This window comes from Oratosquilla oratoria, chromosome 13 (assembly GCF_046742065.1).
Source record: "Oratosquilla oratoria isolate Oo_2021 chromosome 13, ASM4674206v1, whole genome shotgun sequence".
NCBI classification, from domain to species: Eukaryota; Metazoa; Arthropoda; class Malacostraca; order Stomatopoda; family Squillidae; genus Oratosquilla; species Oratosquilla oratoria.
In genome coordinates, this window is record NC_134789.1 from 27,099,220 (window position 1) to 27,107,084 (window position 7,865).

Here is a 7,865-nt window from a genome sequence, read left to right on the forward strand (position 1 = left end):
AGTGCTTGTTTTGCTTGTGGTGTCCATGTGCCGTTATTGTGTGCTCGTGTTTGTAGTTGTTGATATTGCCATTGTAGTAGTTTCAATGTATCTGATTGTCTTGGGTGTGGTAGAATTTTATGTTTTGTTTTGGGGATGTGTTTGTCCATGGCTTGTTGTATCATAGTGTACCATGTGTTGACTTTGTCCTCAATGTATTGTTTGTTACGTGTTGTTCTCTGTCTTTGTTTGTCATTTTTTTTTTTCTTTCTATGTTTAGTGTGTTCTTGAATCCTGTCCAGTCTGCTTTGTGGAATGTGTATCTTTCTGGTGTAGGTATTGTTATTGGTTTTGTTGCCAGCGTTAAGTGTATTGGGATGTGGTCTGATGTAGTTAGTTTTCCTAGTTTAAGCGATGATGTCTGTTTGTTAGTATTATGTCTGGTGTTCCTTGTCCGTTGTGTGTAATGAAGGTGGGGAAGTCTGGCCCTAAGTGTGTTAAGTGTCCTCTTTGTATTAGTTGTGCTAACTGTCTTACTGTGGTGTTTGTGCTGTTGTGTCCTAGTGTAGGATGTTTGGCGCTCATGTGTCCTAATATGTGTACAGGTAGTCTTTTCTTGTTAGTCTTAGCATATCATCTATAGGGGGTTAAGTATATTGTTGCTATTATTATGGGTCCTTGGTTTGTGTCTATTTTTAGTCCTAGTATTTCGTCTTGAAAGTCGTCTAGTAGTTTGTATTTGATGTCGTGCTTAATGGCTATTGCTATTGGTTTCGCTTCGTCTGTGTACTGTGTAATTGTGTATTTTTAGTCTGTCGGGTGTACCTCTCGAGTTTAAAAGTATTATGTCTGGTGTTGTTATGTTGTATATGTTACAAAGTTCGTTTCTTCTGTCGAATGTCCACTGTATTATGTTGTGTTGTATGATGTGTATTTGTTCCATAATGTTAAGGTAGAAGTGTGTATTTATTGTTTAGTCGGCGTTGTGTGTCCAGTGTGGTTCGTATTCTGTGTTCTTGTTTTGGAGGTCGAAGTAAGTGTCCTTGTTTGAAATTGTTGACTTTTGTTTCGTTTATTATCTGTATGGGGTAATTGGTTAAGTTTATCATGTCTTTGGCTATTTTCTCTATTATGTATTTTTCCTGCTGTGGTGTTATGTATATTATTTTCATTCTTTGGGTGTTGATGAGTATTTTGAGTGTTGTGTGGAGTCTAATGGTATCTATTCTGTTACTGGTGCTACAAGTTGAAGTCCCAGGCTGTTTGTTTTTGGGTTGGTTGGTCTTTGTTTCTGTGGGGAATTAGTGTCTTCGTTTTCTGTTGCAGGTCTCTGTTGTCTCCATGGATTCTGTGTGTTGTTAGATGTTATTCTGGGTCGGGTTTAGTTCCTTAGTACTTTTGCTAGTAGGTTTGTGTTAATGGCTTGGGGAGGGATTATGACTGTGGGGAGGCCGTTGGCTTGGTATATGGTGTTGAGTGTATTCTGGAATGAACCTGATTCTTCCGTGCCCATAAGGGTGGCTAGTGTAATGGCTGTGTTTATTGTCGTCATGTGGTGAAGTGTTGTGGTCGTGGTTGTTGGTGTAGGGAGGAGTGCGGGTTTTGATTTAGTGGTAGAGGCATATGTTTGTGGGTTGGTGTGAGTCTGTTGCTTTGTTTGTTGGTTGATTTCTTTTGCGTTATCTTTCCTCTTTGGACAGCGGTGTGCAATAGCTGGATGATCCCCTTGACAGAGGAGTCATTTGGTCATTGCAAAGTTGCATTTGTCTCTTCGGTGTTCTGTTGATGCGCAGTTTGAACAGGCCATGTATGGGAATGGGTGTGGGCATTGTTTGCGTACGTGTTCAAGTGAGTAGCAGTTGGTACATTATGGGATATATGTATATGTTTCCTTTTTGAGTGTATGTGTGGGAAATGATTCTGAGAACATTTTCAGTCCTTTGAGGATGCAGTTCTTAACCATTTGCGTAGATTCAAATTTTACCTTTAGAACGGTTTTGGCACGTGGAAGTTTGATGACCTGAGTGACGCGTGTGTTTGTGTTCAGTCTTTCTATCTCTTGTTTGATTTCCTCAGCTGTGTGCTCTGTGACGTAGGGATCTACTTGTGTTATGTCTAGTGTTCTGTTGGCGTTGAGTTCAGGTGGGTCTTGTATGTCGTATCCATTGGTAGAGAAGAAGGTCTTGGTTCTGTTTTGACATAGTGTTTCTGTGGTTGTGTCGTCTGTAACCAGTACGTATGCGTTGTGTTGTGGTATAAGTTTGTGAATATTCAGTATATATTTTGTTTGGCTAGAGTGTCCCAAAGTTCCTTAATGCGTAATTGTTTGGTACTGGTGGGACGTAAGTCCCGGATCCTGACTCGACCCATTGCGCTAAGCGCAATGGGTTAGGTGTTCTTGTGTCCTAGTGTGTATTTTGGTGTTATGCGTGATGGATAAAGGGGTGGTAAGTGTAGAGCGATCGTTGTAGGGGGATAGCGGGGGCAATGAACGTTAGTTGACGAGTTAGTTGAGAGAGGAATGAATTACGTAAGCGATATACTGATTACACTGACTTGATGCGCGAGCGTATACGGGGGATGAGTCTTGACGCGTGAGGATGTGGGGGTCGGCTACTATCTCTGGCGATACTGGCCAAGCACGGCACGCGTCTATGCCGGTTGTACATTAGTGGTACGAGACCGGGAGGACTTTCCCCACACTTTTGCAGAGCCACCAAGTTTTAAGACCTCAGGGGCGATGGTGGTTGTACAGAAGAGTTACTAGGGGACATGTGTCATCCGGCAGAGCGAGTTCTCAAGGGAAACGAGAATGATCTCGGATACCGGGAATTTCTTCTTGGCAAAACGAAGCGTGAGCGTCTTGCTGCTACGGCGGTTGCTCGGTGAATCAATGATGAACCATCAATGGAGATTCCATGAAGATCAGGAACCTTTATACCCGGAAGGTGGATGGTGATTGGCTGGATTGCTGTGGGTTAGGTACGGTCTGTTCTCCCATTGGCTGAGATGTGCATGACGTCATCAGTTTGCTCCCCAGCACCGTAGTGGTCGGGCCTCCTAACGCTGGGTAAAACTTGTAGGTCATGGGCTTGTATATTAAGATTTGGGGAAAGATCTTTTATGTAAAGGGGCTCCAGGATGGGTAATCTTCTAGGGTCTTGGAGCGTGGCTAAAATTTCTGTGTTGTTGACCAGGGTTTCCCTTCGTAAGATGGTGTGGTGAGTATCTTTGGAGTGATTCTTAGGAGCACCTGATGTCAGATGGTATGACAGTTTACGCGATAGCTTCATGGTGGTCATACCAATATAGGAAGAAGGCTGGGTTGCGCAGTCCCCAAGGTTAGACGTATACCTGAAGTTTATCGATGATGGGCTTCTTGTTGTTTTTGATGAGTAGGCTTGATGTCTTCTTATTTTGGTAATATATGGTAAAAATAATTTTGGTGTATGTATATACATACATACATACATACATACATACATACATACATACATACATACATACATACATACATACATACATACATACATACATACATACATACATGCATACATACATACATACATACATACATACATACATACATACATACATACATACATACATACATACATACATACATATATACATACATACATACATACATACATACATACATACATATATAAATATATATATATATATATATATATATATATATATATATATATATATATATATATATATACGGTTATATATACAAATACAAGCTTGATCAAATTATTTCTTTTTATTATTCAGCAGAAATAAGACCAACTAACATTTAATTCACGCTTTGTTATTATCATTCATTTTTATAAAAAAGAATTGGTATAATTAACAATGTGTCATATACTGCATCAGTACTACATTTTTGTATAACATTTTTCTTACAGAAATTTACTTGAGAAAAGTACCTACAGATTTTTCTTGTGCGTGAGACATGAAAGACATTAAACACTTAGTTTTTCCGTACTAATCAATTACCATGTTTATAATTTTCACAACTATATTATAAATAAAAATGTAGCTGTAATTGAATTAGTGTTAAGGTTTTCTTTTTAGCAGCTTACTCGAGAGTGGTACCATTGATGTTATTTCATGCTAAAGGGCACTCCCATAAATCAGTTAAATTCACAAAAGTTTTGAATCTGCGTATCGATCCACAGAAATGCAAACATAAGTGTTAAACTACTCATCTTCAGCTTTCTCTAAGGCCACATTTGCGCCTGGACTTTCATTAACCCAACAACCTTATCCAGCACTGATAAATTTATTCAATCTATGGTACCTAATTTTTCGTCTCCCCATAATATCCTTCTTCCCCTTCCAATCCATTTTACGAGGCATACAGTGATGATCTGCCATGAACAGATCTGACCTCGCTGAACGAAGCAACGGCAAGCCAAGGTAGACGATGGTGTGACTAAGCAGGGCTCAACAATTGATGATCTGTAACCTGAAGTTTAGGAGCCATTAGAACTAAAGGTGGAGTGAAATGGAAGTAAGGTAGGCTTCTTGGTAGGTCTGTCTGTCTGGTTTCCGCTTTGTTCCTTTCGACTGCCAATAGGGTGATAATGGCTTCCTGTAAACACAATAAAGATAATCTAGTACGCCATCAGGGACATAAAAAATATATACTCGTATATATATATATTTCATACGCTCTTGCTTGATGTATATCTTTATGCTCCTTTTGAGCGTAAGGTGGCAGCTAAAAATTATTTTGGATTCACAATAGTGAGCGTGAAGGTGAAGGAGGCATTATTAATACTGAGAGTACTTGAAGTTGTGACCAAATAACAACAGGAAAATAAAAGCAATGAAGTGAGAGTCAAATGATTTGCTGAAGTAAATTGAAAATTCGAAAATGTAGTAATACATCTCAACATTAATTAGATGAAAACTAAATCACTGCTATTTTCAATGGAGTTGTAGTTTTATGTTGTTATAAGCAATCAACTTATTCTGAGCATTTAGTGGAAAGGAAATATGTAACCGCTTTATCGAAAAAGTATTACTTGTAATATGTTATTAGTATGGTATGAAAAACAACAACAAAAGAAATGCTTCAAAATACCAAATTACTCCATGTGAAACATTAGATTTTTTGGGGCTCTTTCTTGGGCGAGATAAAGGCGACGAGTGAGCTCTTGATCTCGCATGGGAAAAAACCAAGAAACGTAATGCTTCAGACACAAAAGTTTAGATAGGATTCGTTCATCTGAATGACATACTAATGTATTCCTGCCATTCGCTAAAAATTTACCACCGCAAAAATTCTCATGATTCATATCCCCGCCTCTCCTTCGTCTTCGCAATCTCATTTCTCATCAATGACTTGCTATCTTTCAAACTAACCTGCCTACCGCCAGTCGCTTCCTTTCCCCTCTTCTCCCCTTACTTACCCTCCTCCTCCGCTTCTGCCATTGACTCTCCTCCCCTACGATCTTCTGGTCCTCCTCTTCCTCTCATTCCCTCTGTTTTACCAAACCTCTGTTTTTTTCTTATCTTCTAATTTAACTATTTCTTTTGTACTGAAGTGATCCTTGGCCATTGGCCACTGATCACTGTTTACTTGATTTTACCCTTTTCATGCCTTCCAACTGAGCTATTTTATCTCCAATATTGATGGTTGTTAAATATGCATTTTTTCTTACTCTACACTTGCATATTTGACTTTTTTCGTACCTTTTGAATTTAGATTTCCTTTTCATGACCTTTCTTCCGACTACTTTTTTTTTCTTTTTACATTCTTTCAAATATATAATTTTTCACCATATTCATGACCATTTTTCTTGTTACCCGTTCCAGCCTACAACTTCCTTTTCCGAGTTATTTATTATCATTCTTTTATTTCAATATTTTTTTTTCATATTTTTCTCTCCATTCTTAAAATTTAAACGCTCCTTGCTTTCAATTTGTATATTTCTTAAAGATAATATATGTGTTCCCTTTTACTGAGCATTTCATTTCTTCTACTTTTCTCTCCATTCTTTATAGTGAACTCAGTATATTCAATACCAAGACGTTTAATACCTTAGCTGAATAAATTCGTATGGTGGTAGCCAGGATAAAATTAGGAAAGTAATGAATGAATAAGGGTGTCAATATTATACTACATAGCATAACTTTATGTGATTATCACAATTTTTTTATCAAGTTGAATAAATCCGTCGGATTCTCGCGACAGAAGTATTTGCAAGTTGTATTTCTGAACTGATTTTTTGTGTGTGTAATGGTATTGAAAAATGTAATAATTTCAAACTAAACTTTTCACAAGTTCTAGGATATTCTTTACAGACTAATTTCTAACGAATGCCAGATGAAATTGGGATGGAGAGTCTTCTGATAGAATGAATGGATACAATTCCATGCAAACCTTTACTAATTGTGAAGTAATTTATATTGTTGCAACTGCTTATTAGTAACATTCAATGGTGGGTGTCCCATTAGTGATGTCGTGGTAATGATCGAAGCCAGGTGAATTATATACAGGTGAAATAAGAAAACAAATATATATATATATATATATATATATATACATATATATATATATATTGTTATATGTAAATTAACATGTAATTTGTGGAAATGAAATGAGTGAATATTCGTAGAAGTGCACATGTTACATGTATTTGTATGTGTTAACTACCAGGAAGGTGTTGGAAATATAAAAATTACGATAATCTCTGTAAAGACATGTATTATGTTATTGATGCAAGATTGCTAATGATATATATCTGTATTATAATTTTTGTATAATCAAAAGAAAAATTAGCAATCAGAATGATTAAAGCAGTAATTTCAAACTAATTTATACGCCTCAATGTAGCTCTGAATAGTATTGGAGGTCAAGAATAGTTTGAGAACCTAGCAGCCGGGGAGTTAGTCTCAGCTTGGGAAAAGAGAATTGTTTAATTCTTCAAAAGAATAACAGGTCATCCACCTAGCCATGGACACAATCCAGTCGTGAAAACTGGTCCTTTTATTTCCCGTGCAGAGAATAGAGCATGTTGCCGACTTGTTGGTCACTACAAGGAAGAAAACACCTTGGTATATTTATGTTTTGCAACTGTGATAGCTTTGATTACTGGCTGTTATATCGTGAAGTATGAGTTACTAAATGCAGTATATAACTATAAGTGCTTGTTGTGATTGAATTGGTACAAGTTTGAGTTTGGCAAGAATTTTGAAATTGTGTACTGTTGATTCATTTATCTGATTATATTACATCACTTTAAAAACTAAAATCTGTTCATTTAATGTTTCCTAGTTCATATGTACTTATTTTTTCTAAAACCACACACCTCTTCATGTTAAAAAATAACTAATAGGAGATAGTACAGAACTTGGCGTATTCATCAGTAATCCCTGTAGCTGACTGACTGAACACTAAAAATGAGTTATAATGAGTAACAATGATAAAGCATACCGATAGGAGATTTTTCATTCATAAAGAAGTTTGACATAAAAAAGGAAAAATTCAGGTTTTGACTTACGTGCTTATCCAAGCGATTATTGGAATTACCTTTTGTATTACATTCAGTTCTCTTGGCTGAAAGCTTATTCCATTCATTGATGACACTGTTAGTAAAACTGTTTCCCCCTACCACTACGTTGAATATGCATCTTGATATTTTGAAGTCATTCCTTTTTGTTCAGTTAGTAACTAGTGTGAAAATATGTTCAATATTGAAGTTATCATTTCTTGAAATCTTGAATCTGCTTCTCTCTCTCTCTCTCTCTCTCTCTCTCTCTCTCTCTCTCTCTCTCTCTCTCTCTCTCTCTCTCTCTCTCTGTCTCTCTCTCTCTCTCTCTCTCTCTCTCTCTCTCTCTCTCTCTCTCTCTCTCTCTCTCTCTCT